Below are 15805 nucleotides of genomic sequence, written 5' to 3' on the forward strand. Positions count from 1 at the left end.
TTAAGATCGCACAAGGGTTAAAAAGAGTCAAAAATTCCCTTAATCCAGTTTAAACATGTTTATATAAACCTTGGAGATCAGCAGAGTCAACAGTAATGCACAGGAGAGGATAAACTTTTCATAATCGTCTATAAAACAATGAAATAAATTAATATATATTTAAAAGAGATTAAGGACCATTTCCATTTCACCCCTTGGCTCTACCTCTTCTTTTCGAGTGTAACCCTTCTCCTAAGAATTGGGACAATCCTTTAACCACCCGATACGTCATCAGAAGAGCTAAAGTTCAGTAACCTAACTGCTGCTGCTGCTGCTGCTGCTGGTTAACTAGTTAACTTTAAGGTTGATTGTATGTCTTCAGAAAGGGGGGAGGTGGTGTAGAAATTATTATTTTCCATTTTTTAATTCCTCTGTGATGGGGAACTGAAATTCCCCTTTAATAGCTTTAATTAGCTTTATTTTTTTTTTTTCAGTTTTAGTTTGTCTCAGTGGTTAGCTAGCTAGCTAACTTTCCCATTCCACCTTAAATGGTGTAACAGATGGCAGTTAATATAACCCTTAGATAACCCAAACCCTCCAAGTCCATTAGCAGAAAAAGACATTATCAAAAAGCTGTTTTTTTATTGCAGTATATTGTCATTGTTGTGATTCATTGCTCTCATCAATGGCCTAGCATGTAAACCGGGTGAGAAAGACTCCATTTCCCAAAATGCACCTGCGCTCTACCTCCCGGACATGCTGGACCACGTGATGCAATCTGCGCTCCAGCTCGCCGTGCTTCTAGTTATTGCTCACCCCTGGATTCTTGAGTATAAATAGCCCCTGTTTTCCTATACTCTTCGCCCGGTATTGAATCTATATTCATAGCTCTTCTACCTCACGTTTCCTTTGTTGTTTTGACTGTTTATTACCAACTGTTTATTCTGTATTATTGACCATTCATTTGTCTTGTCCTTTTGCTCTGTTGTGGATTTCTCATGTATAACCTCTTTGTCTGCTCACGCTGGTGTGTTGTTTGTTTATGCTGTCATTTGGCCATTTGTCCCTGTCTGTCCCTGACTATTCTTATAAGCCTGATCCTTCGCACTTGTCTGCCCTGTGTTTGCCTCTCATGACAGTGAAAGACCACATAACAACCAGAGCCAATCTTTAACAAAAAGCGCTTTTAAAATAAATGTATAATTTTAAATGTATAATTTTTTTGATTGACAAATCTACTAATTTCTGATATTGGGTGTCCTATGCCAATGGCTGTGCTGTAAAGAGGTTTTCCATGTCAGAAAACCAACAAATGGCTGCTGAAACAGGCTTGTTAAATGGCATGACTAATTTTAACACTGTTTTGATTTCAGGAAAGTACATGAACTTTGTTTACTATTTAAGTATATGTTATAAGTATATATATATATATATATATATATATATATATATATATATATATATATATATATATATATATATATATATATATATATATAGTCAAAATTATTTAAAGGGTAATTTTCCATGATATTTATGACACAGCTCTACATGCAAATGCCAGTGTACTAATGCTTATGAAAATAAGCCCAGTTTCACGGTGAAACCACTTCCTCTTGCACTGCAACCTCAGCTTGCATTAAAGAGAAATGAGGTCACAGTACACATGATTTATTTGATGTCATATGATTATGGCTTTGTGTTATGTTATGTTATCTTATGTTGATTTTTTTTTTTTTTTTTGATTATCAAATGCTATATAATTAAAGGTACACACTAATGTCAAACTGGTTGATACTTGGTCAGCAGTGTTTCCTGCTTTTCCTGTTTGCTTTGTAAAAGATGCAGAGTAACCCTGTAGGCCAAATTAAAATAGGGTCCATGCCAGATAACAAAGGAATGGCTGTTGGCATAAGATATGAAAATACAGTATGTAAATGGTGATAACTGATAAAAGGTTAAGACTTTCAGAAGGGGCACATGATTAGACTGAGAAAAACAGGATGATCATTTCAACAAATTGTCCACCATCGCCTTCGTTAGCAGTGGTTTTAGTGTACGAGAAACCAGGTCTGCCATGGACTGACACCGTATCATCTCTAGCAATGAATCCAGGTCAATCTGTGACAGCAAAGGGTGCAATTTAGCTCTCAGCCCTGTTGGTAATCTATATTACATATAAAAGAGAACCAGTACCACTTTTTTCCTTCAATACTGATACCGGATTTTCAAGTATCTGTCCATACTAAGTACCAATAGTGATACCAACTCCAACTTAACTACTTAATAGGCGCCTATAATATTAAAATGTTAGTCTTAATTCAGAAAAAGACTTTATTTTTGTCCCAAATAAGATAAAAAAAAAAGATTTTCTGGTTGAGTATTTGCACATTTGAAAATCTGATCTTGTGAAATACCAACAAAAAGGGCAAGAAGTAGGAATTTCATGATTTTCTGTATATTAATGTTTAAAAAAATATATATTATCTGATCTTTAATCAAGTCAAGAGTATTGACAAATATAATGTGCCAAAAATAATAAGACACAAAATATCTATGATCTTGCAGGTATATATTGAATACACTCATTCAATACTCACAGTAATAGTGGATAAAGTAAGTGAACCCTTTTAATTAAAACATGACATACATTGACCCTTTCACAGCAATAACCTCAACCAGGCACTTCCTGTAGCTGTGGATCAAACCTGCACATCATTCAGAAGAAAACTGTATCCCATTTTTCCTGGCAGAATTGCTTTAGCAATGTCATTTCCTTGGACGCCTTATGCATACGACTCTCTTCAAGTCAGTCCATAGCATCTTAGGTCGGGGCTTGGGCCACTTCAATAGGTTTGGGTCATTGTCCTGTTGCACAGCCCAACAAATGCCTGTACCAAAGACAACTGCAAATCCTTGTCTGTTACTTGGGGTTGTTTCTTATCCTCATTGATGAGTCTCCTCCTCATTGATGTACTCTTGGGGTAATTTTTACTGGGCGCCCACTTCTTACCACAGAGTTAGCAACAGTCCCAAATTGTCTTAATTTGTAGATTGTTTGCCTTACTGTAGACTGAGGAATATCTTTGAAAATCTTTAAAATCATTTTGTTACCATTGGTTAGGCCTTTGCAGCAAAATTATGAGATCTGACAGATCTATTTTAATATTTTTGCAACATTTCATAAAACATTTCTAAATAAAACACGGATGCACGTTTGTATGTCTGCCTCCAATGGTCATATGTTTCAATATGTTAAAAAAGTGGAAGGATTGTCAAGAAGGGGGGCTCTTAATTTTAAAAGTAAATTTTTAAAGAATACCGACAAAACCACATCCTCGTTTTATTCAATAGACGTTTCACAGGAAGTAGGTCAAAGAGGCTGAGGTTAAAAGAAGCAGACGTACACATGAGATGCCACAGAGAACTTAAACATTACAATAACATTACATTACAATAATAATTACAATAAATAGAAACTGTTTGCCCCTAACTCTAACTCAAATTTCGCATTTCTAGGCATATTATAGCCCACATTATTATTTTTTATGTAAGATGCATTCCTGTTTTTATGTTTTTTCTGGTTTTCATGCTAGTTGTTACCTTTCAGAAATGACAGGAAGTTTAACTGAAAACATGTCACACTTTTGTCCTGTGTTGTCCTTCTTCTGGCATGTCTCTATGCTTCTCATTGTTCTGTTTGTCTCCTCCCTTACCTCTGCCTTGGTATCACCTGGTCATTGTGTTTCCACAACGTATCTCATTTTGACATGTTCTGGTTCGGTTGTGTGTCTTTTCTATCCTGTCTTTGTTAATTGGGCCCTCCTGTCTGTTTTGTGTTCCTGTGTCTCTCTGTCTGAGTGTTCTCACCTGCGTTCCCCCACGTGACTGTTATCTGTGACTCCACCCCCTCGTTACCTGTTTCCCCAGGTGTCCCATTTCTGTTTCCCTACTTGTGTACCTATACCTCAGTGTTTTCTGCATTTCCTTTGTCTGTCTTTGTTCATTATAGTTGCTATCTAGTTTTTGTCGTTTTCTCTTGCCTAACCTCCGTGCTTTATCCTTTGTTTATTTTTTTTTCTCTTTCTTGTTTTGAGTTCCACCAGGCAGTCAGACTCCTCAACATTCAGAGCCTCCACTACCAGACTCTGCAACAGCTTCTTCCACCAGGCAGTCAGACTCCTGAACACACAGAGCCTCCACTACCAGATTCTGCAACAGCTTCATCCACCAGGCAGTCAGACTCCTCAACACACAGAGCCTCCGCTACCAGACTCTGCAACAGCTTCATCCACCAGGCAGTCAGACTCCTCAACACTCAGAGCCTCCACTACCAGATTCTGCAACAGCTTCATCCACCAGGCAGTCAGACTCCTCAACACACAGAGCCTCCGCTACCAGACTCTGCAACAGCTTGTTCCACCAGGCAGTCAGACTCCTGAACACACAGAGCCTCCACTACCAGATTCTGCAACAGCTTCATCCACCAGGCAGTCAGACTCCTCAACACTCAGAGCCTCCACTACCAGATTCTGCAACAGCTTCATCCACCAGGCAGTCAGACTCCTCAACACACAGAGCCTCCGCCACCAGACTCTGCAACAGCTTGTTCCACCAGGCAGTCAGACTCCTCAACACACAGAGCCTCCACTACCAGACTCTGCAACAGCTTCTTCCACCAGACAATCAGACTCCTCAACACACAGAGTCTCCACAACCAGACTCTGCAACAGCTTCTTCCACCAGGCCATTAGACTCCTGAACACACAGAGTCTCCACTACCAGACTCTGCAACAGCTTCATCCACCAGGCAGTCAGACTCCTCAACACACAGAGCCTCCGCTACCAGACTGCAACAGCTTCTTCTACCAAGTTTTTTACAGTAGTTTTATATTTTAGTCCCTGGTTTAAAAGGGCAGAGACAGACACTTTGATTTACTATTGACAAAATAAACTACCTAAGTAATGTTAGTACATTATTTTTTAGTCTTACAGTTTTTCCAAGATTTTTTTTATTGTAATTAAGTTTTTATTTAAAAAGTTTTACAGGTAACATTTACATAAGTACATTACAGTAAACAGACAGTCTTTTACTATCCTTTTTAAATTCCATCTACCACACCGATCGACCCTCACCCATCCACCCACATCCATTCCAGCTTACCTACAGCCACGCCTCTCCACCCAACCCCCACACAAAAATAAACAAAAAGGAAGGCGATGATCAATCCTGTTTTTAGCGCCTGTCAGACCTGCCAACCGAAATTTCATTACTCTCTATCAAGTAAAAAAATTAAAGACGAATGTTTTATTAGTTAAAGTTGAAAGAATTCCAATTACTTTATTACATTAAATTAATAGTTCCAAAATGTATGCATAGAAGTGCCTATTATTACTACATATTTTTTTTTTATAAGTATTATTAATACAGAAAGTACTGTAGAGATGGGAGGCTAATCCCATTAGGTATCTTTCTACGAAAAGAAAGTTAAAAGAAATAGTAACATTTATTTAATATAACTTTACAAACTAACTCTACGGCACTTAGAGTTTGATCTGCTCCCCTGATCTGCTTGTTTTTTATATAAGAAAGTAAATATGCTATGTCACTTTAAAATGTCATGAAAATCTAATGTCACCACAAATGTACATTACTTTACTTAGCTATTATGTCCACTTTAAGTAAAAGTTGACATAAGCAGGCTTTATGACAGTTAATGACGTGGAATAAGCATTTATACAGTAAATGTTTATACATGTTTATGTGAGTTGTTATAAATTCCTTTGTAGGCATCATGTACTGTAGGTTTATTCAGAGTACCCTACAATAAAGTGATAGTGAATTTGATTGTGCTTTTTGTAACATGTTTTGTTCACACTTGGGCCAATGTGGCTCATCCCTGCATGTTTTTACAATGGTTCATTTGATCTCACACAGATTTCAGGACAGCCTCCTTGAAAATATGCCAAGAAGGAAGTTAAAACACTTTTATAAAGGTTCAAGTTCCAGTTTGTCACAACGAAATGATCTGAGCACGCTACAGCGGCCGGGTTTCAACCTCAGCTGTTAAACTATTTTTATTTATTTGCTTGTTAGTTTTGTTTAATTCTTTATTTGTGTGGTCGCTGTTTGCCTTTGTTTAGCATTGGAATAGCCAGGAATAGCACACTAACTTACTTTCACTTTCTTTCCACTTGATGCCTGATCGACTGTTTTGCAGCACACGGAAGGTAAGTGGTTTCTCTTTAACTCTTTAATTTCTGATTTATTTGATTTAGAAGTTATGTACAGCTCTAGAAATAAGAGAGCACTTAAAAATGATGAGTTTCTTTGATTTTACCAAATTAAAAAAAACCTCTGGAATATAATCAAGAGGAAGATGGATGATCACAAACCATCAAACCACCAAACTGAACTGCTTGAATTTTTGCACCAGGAGTAAAGCAGCATAAAGTTATCCAAAAGCAGTGTGTAAGACTGGTGGAGGAGAACATGATACCAAGATGCATGAAAAAAACTGTGATTAAAAACCAACCAGGGTTATTCCACCAAATATTGATTTCTGAACTCTTAAAACTTTATGAATATGAACTTGTTTTCTTTGTATTATTTGAGGTCTGAAAGCTCTGCCATTTCTCATTTTCTGTAAATAAATGCTCGAAATGACTTTAATATTTTTATTTGGAATTTGGGAGAAATGTTGTCTGTAGTTTATAGAATAAAACAACAATGTTCATTTTACTCAAACATAAACCTATAAATAGCAAAATCAGAGAAACTGATTCAGAAACTGAAGTGCTCTCTTCATTTTTCCAGAGCTATTTGTTGTTTATGTACACATATATAAAAAGTCTACAACTAAGTTATCAGCCAAGATAATCTGATAGTCAAAAGGTCTAAGCGACTCCCTCTTTATTGCTTTATTTTCCTTTTCATTTAAACATGTATTGTTATCTGACTTGAATTAGTAAGACCATGTAAGAACTGTGTACATGCATTTTAGACATTTTAGACCAAAGATACTTTGGAACAACCTAAAACTGCAAAAAAAAAAAATAATAATAAAAAATAAATAAATATATATATATATATATTTTTTTTTTTCAATAGTTCTTTAAAACAAAGATAAAAGATGATTTATAATAAATACCCTTTTAACATTTTTTTTTACACTTTTTTAAAAATCTGGAATAACTGATTCTTTTCTGTTACAGCAATGTACAATTTTACCTTTGAATAAACTAATTAAACAATTTGAATAATGTTAGTTAACTTTATAAACTTTCCGTAATTTCCTTTACAGACGAAATGCATTATTTATTTATAAGTTTACTATAGTCACAAGTATAAAACCTACTAAACTATGTTAAATATTGTCTAAGTCTAATATTAGGTACCAGTTGAAGATTGGCAAACTTTCAAAGTCTCTAATCCGGCTTTCATTTCTTAAGTAAAAGCTTTATAACTGTGCAGTTAAACAACTACGCTCTTACAGTCAACAACACTGCACACAAGAATTTAACCATTATATAAAACTTCCCTCAGTAGTTTAGAGAGAAGATAACCTGAGGAGAACAACTTCACAATGATGGTGAAAGAGGCAACGCCTTTAATGTGTAATAGTGGTGACGGGAGCCAATGGGAAAAGTGTGAGACTGGCTGACAGTAAAACTCCAGAAGGAGTGATCTGATGTGATGTCATAATTTCTGAAATTAAGTAAAAAATATTATTTGAGTTTTTAGGCAAACTGAGAAAAACAGGTTTGAAACAGAAATCATAATTTTTAATTAAACCAACATTAAACTAACCATTTAATTAAACCTTTTTCCTTTCTTTGTCTTCACTAGTTTATCCTTTCTCCAGACAACTTTCTATTTTGGGTTTTTTGAGGGTCTGTAATAAGCCACAGTATTGAATGTATGTAGGAATGCTTAAGCTTAGCTTCAGCAGAACCAGGATCATTACTTAAGCATTTCATTCTATCCCACTATGATCAGGAAATCACTGATTCGAATCCCGGTCATGTAGCTTGCCATTAGCAGCCAGAGCCCTGAGAGAGCACAGTTGTCCTTGCTCTCTCTGGGTGGGTACAGTACAGTAGATGGCGCTCTTTTCCCTCATCACTCCTAGGGTAATGTGGATCAGCACAAGGCTGCGTCTGTGAGCTGATGTATCAGAAGGGAACAACCTATCAGAGGAGGTGTGTGCTAGTCACTAGTGATAGGGGGAGTCCTAATGAGTGGGTTGGGTAATCGGTCTTGTAAATTGGGGAGATATAAAAAAGATTTGAATAAAAGATTCAGTCAGTTACATATTTGACCAATACTTAAGATACTGCAATAATAAGATAATGCAATTATTTGAAAAATAAAGCTTTATTGTAACATTTGTAACCAAGCATTTAATTACTACATATATATATATATATATATATATATATATATATATATATATATATATATATATATATATATATATATAAGCAGAATTGCGAATTGGTCTGGTATATTCCCAGTAAAATTAGCTATAGATCAATGTTTTCATATTATGTATGCAAAGCAAAACAAATTACTGAGTGGCGTTGTTTCTTCTCTTCCTGCGTTTTCGAATAATGATGGCACACACAATGGTGGCAGCAATGAAGAGCAGCACATTTATGCCTACGATTACATAGTGCAGCCAATCAAATTTCTGTATTGCAGGTTCATGGAGTTCTTCTGTAATAAGAGAGGGATTAAGACATGTAAATAACATATGACCAATTAAATAATGTCAGATACAGCAGAGATGAATTATTATGAAGAAAGATACAAAGATAACCACACAAACCTTTTACTGTCAGTTTGATGTCATTCCCAAAGAGGATTTTAAACTTTTGATTTACGTTGCACTTAGCAAGACAGTGGAAAGCATCTGTGTCGCTTGTTGTTAGGCTTTCCAGTGTCATGGAGCTGTGGGTGCTGTTTGAGTTGATGTGAACTCGACCCAGAAACTTTCCAACTTTCTGCATCTGTAAAATTTTGTCTTTGTCCTCTGGATCGTCAATTACCCATTGCAGTTTACACCTTTCAACAGTCTCACTATCAAATGCGATGTTGCACTGAAATGTTGCAGATTCTCCCACAGTATACTGGTCTTTATCTGTGCTCTGGATCAGCCTCACTTCAGCAGAGCCAAGACCTAACGGTTAAAATCATAACAGTGTACTAGTGAACCATCTGAACAGAGATAAACAGCATCTGTGTGTACATAATGAGATTTTTGACAATGTGCTATCATTATTTGGAAAAAATATATACTTAATTATAAAACATCATTAAAGCATCAAGCTTTTTCTTACCTGGCAAAATGAAGAAGAAGAAGAAGAGCACAGAAAAGTTCATTGTTAATCCTCTGCAGCTCTCACAGTTCTGGCATATCTGTTGCAGTATTTCCTGTTCTTTGTACGAACAACCCACAAAGAGAAATTGAAACAAGACAATAGGCTGAAATCGTAAAACAATCATTGTGGTAAGTACATTTGCAATAATTATATTAAATTATTTGAAGTAGTTTAATGTTTAACCATGTTGTACTATTTGCCTGCATCCTTCAAATATTTGTATGGTTTAATGTGTAAATAATAAGGTAATTAATAAGAATTAGAGTTTAAATTTTGATCTAATTCACTAAAATTAATAATATTTCATAATATAAAAACATATAATTGGTAATGTTATAAGAAAATACTGTGAGGAAATGTGTAAGTATTACACTGATTATGCAAAAATGATGATTAGTAGATGAGTATTAGAAGATTAACTGTAACTCAAGCTCAACCCCAACAGTGCAGTGCCTCCTTCTGGAGAAACTACACACATTTCATAATACTTTGTTTCTTACACTAGAATTTGATTCTTAAATCATTCTAAGTTTTATATCTCAATTTTTTATTGTTTCTACACCAGTTACTGGGATCCATACACATTATTATGTATGTGTCTTCTGGCATAATGTGATGACCAATTATCTACTGCACTTGCTGCTCCAAATTTACATTTTTTACAGTGAGTAACACAAATCCTAACCTCATACAATTCAGTAAAATGTCTGCCTGTGTATTAAGAACATTTATTGAGTTTTTTTTAATAGGTTTATTCTTGTTAAAATATGTTGTTTCTAAATTACTATGTATTTTGGCATTTCTAATTGCCATAATGTATAATTTATATTTTACCTTACCTTAAACACTAAATAATTAAAACTGATTATATGATTCTGTTTAGGTACTCATGGATGCACTACTTCAGTTACTAATTCTTCTGATTCTACTAATTCAATGTAATGGTAAGTGAGACACAATTACTGCTGGATTTGAATAAAAATGGAAAAAACAAATAATAATCAATACATAACTTTTAAACATAATACTGTATACATATTTAAGGCTGTATTAGTACAAGTTTTTTGTTTCTACAATGTTTCCTGCCCTAGGTTTTCAAGTAAAAATCACTGGACTACCAACCATCAACCATCCAGAATTTAACTTCTTTGTTAAAAAAATTGAGGGTAAGTTTTTTTATTCATTTTTTTTTATTAGTGGTTGAATTATTTATAAACATATATTCCCCTCAAGCAAACAATTTCAACCACAGTAACGGCAGTACTACCAGGAAGACTCTAGATGCAAGCTTGCAATAATATAACAATTACTGCAAATTTAAAGTCTTTGTCATAAGCCCCATCATCACACCAGGTTTACAATGCCTGGACCCTAGATCCTGCTGTATGTAGAAAGCCAAAAATGTAAAATATAATTACCCTCCAGAAAATCCTTAACCTGGTTCACTTATTCTGAAAAGAACCAGAAAGATGTTAAACAGGCTGCAGAAAAAAAATATATATATAAAGCAAATTTATTGAAGACTATTCATGTCTCCACACGTTTCAAAAGGTATTTGGAGAGCAAATAAAAAAAAAATCAGGGTTGAAATGATCATGGGCATATACTGTTTACTTCCAAATGAGCAATGCGATTGGATGAATCTGAACCTGCGCTGTAATTGGTTACATTTAGTTTCCTGTAAAGGAGTAGAAGTAGATCACTGTTGTTCTTGGGTGCTGAGAAAGCTCCAGTAGAAAATAACTTACAAACGTGTTTTGATAATCATATATCCTTATTTTATTTTTTACTTTTCTTACTTTTTGAATAAAAGCCCTTTTTGTATCACTACCCTGCATTACCTGCATTCAATTTCTATGTTGATTCATACATGGCTGAGTGTTTCTTTAGCACAAATTTTTATTCTCATGTATTATTTTATGAAGCAGTTTTTGTATTTCCACATCAGTTTTACACATGAGTCAGACACAACCCACATATTAACAAAATCTATAAATGTTTACAGATTTTCTTTTTGTTTCTACTGAATGTTTTAAATTGTTATACTCTATAAAACTTCACTTACATTACAAGTAAATGTCTTGCCCTTCAGTATTTATACTTTAACATCTTCAAATCTTCTGGAACTGTGAGAGGAACAGCCTTGTTTGTCCAATATTTGATACATTAATTACTTCAATATCTCACCTGATAGCAATCCTAGATCAAATCAGTTCCAATCTTTAATATTCTGCCCTCACCACAAGTACCCCTTCTAAAGCTAGACACATAGAAAACTCTTTCCGAGCTGTTGTAAACGTTGAATGACGGATTTACTGTTAGCACTGAATATAAATTGATCAGAGAACAGAGTGAAACAGAAGCTACAAACAGAGAAACAGTGCTTAGCTTACCATGTTGGACATGTAGATCAAACATAAGCATTTAGACTCTCATAAATAAAAATAAAAAAATAAAAAGTGTACTTTGCTCTTTTATGCGTTTTATGCGTTTTCTGAGCACAAAAGTGCAACCATCACGCAAAGTACTTCTGTAGCTATAACCGCCAGATTCTATCCTCCTCCCCTGTGATTACCAACGAACTCACGCAAGGACGTGGACGATGACTGGTTGGTGACTAACGTGTAGTGTTGCCAGTTTCTCAAGTACGACATGAAAATGCTTAATCTGACATAGTCAACATCGTGAGGGACAGAAATGTTGTAAAGTCTGAGCTTGGCATTAAGCAGTTACACAGTGTGCCTGTATGGAATTATTAAACAAACATGGCCATGTTCATTACAGTGCATGGACAAGGCGCTGTCACTTTCCCTCCTGCACAAGTATTCCAGCTCACTAAACTAATAAAAGTTACATAGAATGGCTGATTGTCAGCTACAAAAAGAAAAAGAGATGATAAACTGCAAAACTACAATAACATACACTACAAAATCACTACAGACCAGAACTTCACCAGCGCTCACACTGGTAGAACTTGCACTGACTAGCCCTAAATTCTAACAAACCCTTTAAGCCAAGTGTAAGCCAGTATTAACTAAAAATATTGTTGATTTAGATGTTTCAATGTCTCCATGTTTTAAAATGTTACCATTAAAATACCATTTTTACAGCAAGTTCAGTTTTATGATTGTATATAATATTTTGTTGTTTTCAAATACAGCCTGGAACATAAAATGCAGTAAATTCAAGGAGCGCACAAAAATCTGTAACTCTTACGAAGAATGCGGATTCAGTTACATTACAGAATCAGATGATAAAGAATGCGACATAGAAGGTAAAGTACACATCTCTTTTCTCGGGACTATAAAGAGAGGAAAACATTTGAAGATGTAAATATATTAGTACTTTTTGATATGCACAAATCAGCCATAATGTTAGTGCCACTGACCAGTTAAAATTAAAAACATATTTGCTCACATGCACCTTCATACCACCAAATTTGACCCAACTTCCGCCGTAATCTGCCCCACCTCCGCCCAATGTGCAATTGTTTTTTTCTGGCTGAATGACTGAAAAGCTCGAACACAGACAATATAATGACAGAGACATCCCCCGGTGTGTGGTGTTCAGCCGTAATGCTCCAGAGATCTAGTTTCGGTTCATACAGGGTTTGAACAATGAAACTGAAACACCTGGTTTTATGTCACAATAATTGATTGTGGTGACGGACAGTTCTGGTGGAAACAGAGTTGAGGTGCACATTGAATTCTGCGTGATTTGATCAGCCGTGGTTTTATGTTTTTTGGATACAATCCGGGTTAGCACCGAACATTCCTTTCAGACAGCTTCCTCTTACAGCGTCCACAGTTAATCCTGTTGGATGTGGTTGGTCCTTCTTGGTGGTATGCTGCTGACATTACCCTGGATACCGTGGCTCTTGATGCTGCATCACAAAGACTTGCTGTCTTGGTCACAGATGCTCCAGCAAGACGTGCACCAACAATTTGTCCTCTTTTGAACTCTGGTATGTCTCCCATAATGTTGTGTGCATTGCAATATTTAGAGCAGAACTGTGCTCTTACCCTGCTAATTGAACCTTCACACTCTGCTCTTACTGGTGCAATGTGCAATTAATGAAGATTGAACACCAGGCTGCTCCAATTTAGCTGTGAATTGTCCCACACTAAAATGACAGGTGTTTCAGTTTCATTGTCCAACCCCTGTACTTCCGACCTAGATAGTGAGCTTTGGGGCAGGTGAAACATGAAGCACATGGAACAGATAGGACACTCGGACGCGTTCTGGTGGTATTCCACTTAGTTACATATTAGTTTATACATGAGCTAATGCAACACCAAAGCACATTTATGGAGTTACTTACAGAAATAATAATATAAAAATATAAATAAATAAAAGAAATAAAAGAAAGGAGCTCAGTCCAGTGGTCTCCATGCTACAGAACAACACACACTCTGGTTCTCTTTATTCTCAAAGTTCAAAGTTCTTTGGGAAACACTCGTAGAACCGGGTCCTTCTTTCCTCACATCACGCATTAGTTTGTACGTTATTCGGTAAGACTGAACACTTTTGGGAAATGCACTCCTGAGCTGTTAAGGGGGCCGGAGAATGACCTACTCAATAATGGACAGGTGGTGCTGTTATTATGGCTGATCAGTATAAATATAGTATTTCTGTGAATGTGTGACCTTTTTATTTTCAAATGATGTGCCTTTTTTATTTTCTATAATTATAGAGAAAAATGGGAAGTTGTCCATATCCTGCAATGATACATGTAAAGACGAAGGTTGTGGATGGAAAAGCAATGAAAAGTTTAACAATATAAAACAGGCCAGTTGCAGAGAATATTCCTATGGTAAGAAAATTACATATAACTGATTACACATGGAATGATTAAAAATATGAATTGACCTTTATAAGAATGTTTATTCTATTTATTGTCTGTGTTGTCTGGTATCTCTGTTCACTTCAAAGAAAAACAAGCCACAGACATAAATACATGGAAGGATGTTACAAGTGCTGTCTTACATCTGAAAGGTATGAAATGTTTTTCTTTTCAAAATTTGCTCTATTATTTCTGATTAAATTATGATTAAAGTTAATTGCACTGATGTAAATAATGAGTAAAGAAACTAAGGTGGAACTGAAAAGTGTATTATAGATTAGGTATAGAACAGGATCTTCTTTCAATTGGTGATTTGATGATGGTGGTAAAGAGCAATCTCTAAACTAGAAAAGGCAAAGTTCGTGAACGAACTTTAAGTTGGCTTGGAAAAGTACGCTAATAACGTTGAAAAGTTAAAATGGTTGCTAAGTGGTTGCTAGGCAGTTGTGATCATTTCTAAAGTGGTTGCTTAACTTTTGCTAGGCAGTTGCTAACGTTTTCCAGGTGGTTGCTTAGGTGTTGCTAAGCAGTTGCTAGGCAGTTGCTAACGTATTCCACACGGTTGCTAAGCAGTTGCTAACGTTTTCCAAGTGGTGGCTAAAGTGTAGCTAACTGGTTGCTAGGCAGTTGCTATCATTTCTAAAGTGGTTGCTAAGCAGTTGCTAGGCAGTTGCTAACATATTCCACATGGTTGCTAAGTGGTTGCTAGGCAGTTGCTAACATTTTCCAGGTGGCTGATAAGATGTTGTTAAGTGGTTGCTAGGCAGTTGCTATGATTTCTAAAGTGGTTGCTAGGCAGTTGCTAACGTTTTCCTAGTGGTTGCTAAGGTGTTGCTAAGTGGTTGCTAGGCAGTTGCTATCATTACTAAAGTGGTTGCTAAGTGGTTGCTAGGCAGTTGCTAACGTTTTCCTAGTGGTTGCTAAGGTGTTGCTAAGTGGTTGCTAGGCAGTTGCTATCGTTTCTAAAGTGGTTGCTAAGTGGTTTCTAGGCCGTTGCTATCGTTTCTAAAGTGGTTGCTAAGCAGTTGCTAGGCAGTTGCTAACATATTCCACATGGTTGCTAAGTGGTTGCTAGGCAGTTGCTAACATTTTCCAGGTGGTTGCTAAGATGTTGTTAAGTGGTTGCTAGGCAGTTGCTATAATTTCTAAAGTGGTTGCTAGGCAGTTGCTAACGTTTTCCTAGTGGTTGCTAAGTGGTTGCTAGGCAGTTGCTATCATTACTAAAGTGGTTGCTAAGTGGTTGCTAGGCAGTTGCTAACGTTTTCCTAGTGGTTGCTAAGGTGTTGCTAAGTGGTTGCTAGGCAGTTGCTATCATTTCTAAAGTGGTTGCTAAGTGGTTGCTAGGCCGTTGCTATAGTTTCTAAAGTGGTTGCTAAGCAGTTGCTAGGCAGTTGCTAACATATTCCACATGGTTGCTAAGTGGTTGCTAGGCAGTTGCTAACATTTTCCAGGTGGTTGCTAAGATGTTGTTAAGTGGTTGCTAGGCAGTTGCTATAATTTCTAAAGTGGTTGCTAGGCAGTTTCTAACGTTTCCCTAGTGGTTGCTAAGGTGTTGCTAAGTGGTTGCTAGGCAGTTGCTATCATTACTAATGTGGTTGC

The 15805-nt window shown here is 36.1% G+C and overlaps 1 long non-coding RNA gene across 1 annotated transcript; it reads left to right on the forward strand.

Annotated features, from left to right (window-relative positions):
* The first annotated feature begins 6022 nt into the window (after positions 1–6022).
* On the forward strand, positions 6023–10529 carry LOC103039769 (uncharacterized). Its single transcript, XR_007425314.1, has 4 exons — positions 6023–6210; positions 9410–9491; positions 10247–10307; positions 10455–10529. It is a non-coding gene; the product is annotated as an uncharacterized LOC103039769 (long non-coding RNA).
* Positions 10530–15805: the final 5276 nt, after the last annotated feature.

The sequence above is a fragment of the Astyanax mexicanus genome, chromosome 18 (genome assembly GCF_023375975.1).
Source record: "Astyanax mexicanus isolate ESR-SI-001 chromosome 18, AstMex3_surface, whole genome shotgun sequence".
NCBI classification, from domain to species: Eukaryota; Metazoa; Chordata; class Actinopteri; order Characiformes; family Acestrorhamphidae; genus Astyanax; species Astyanax mexicanus.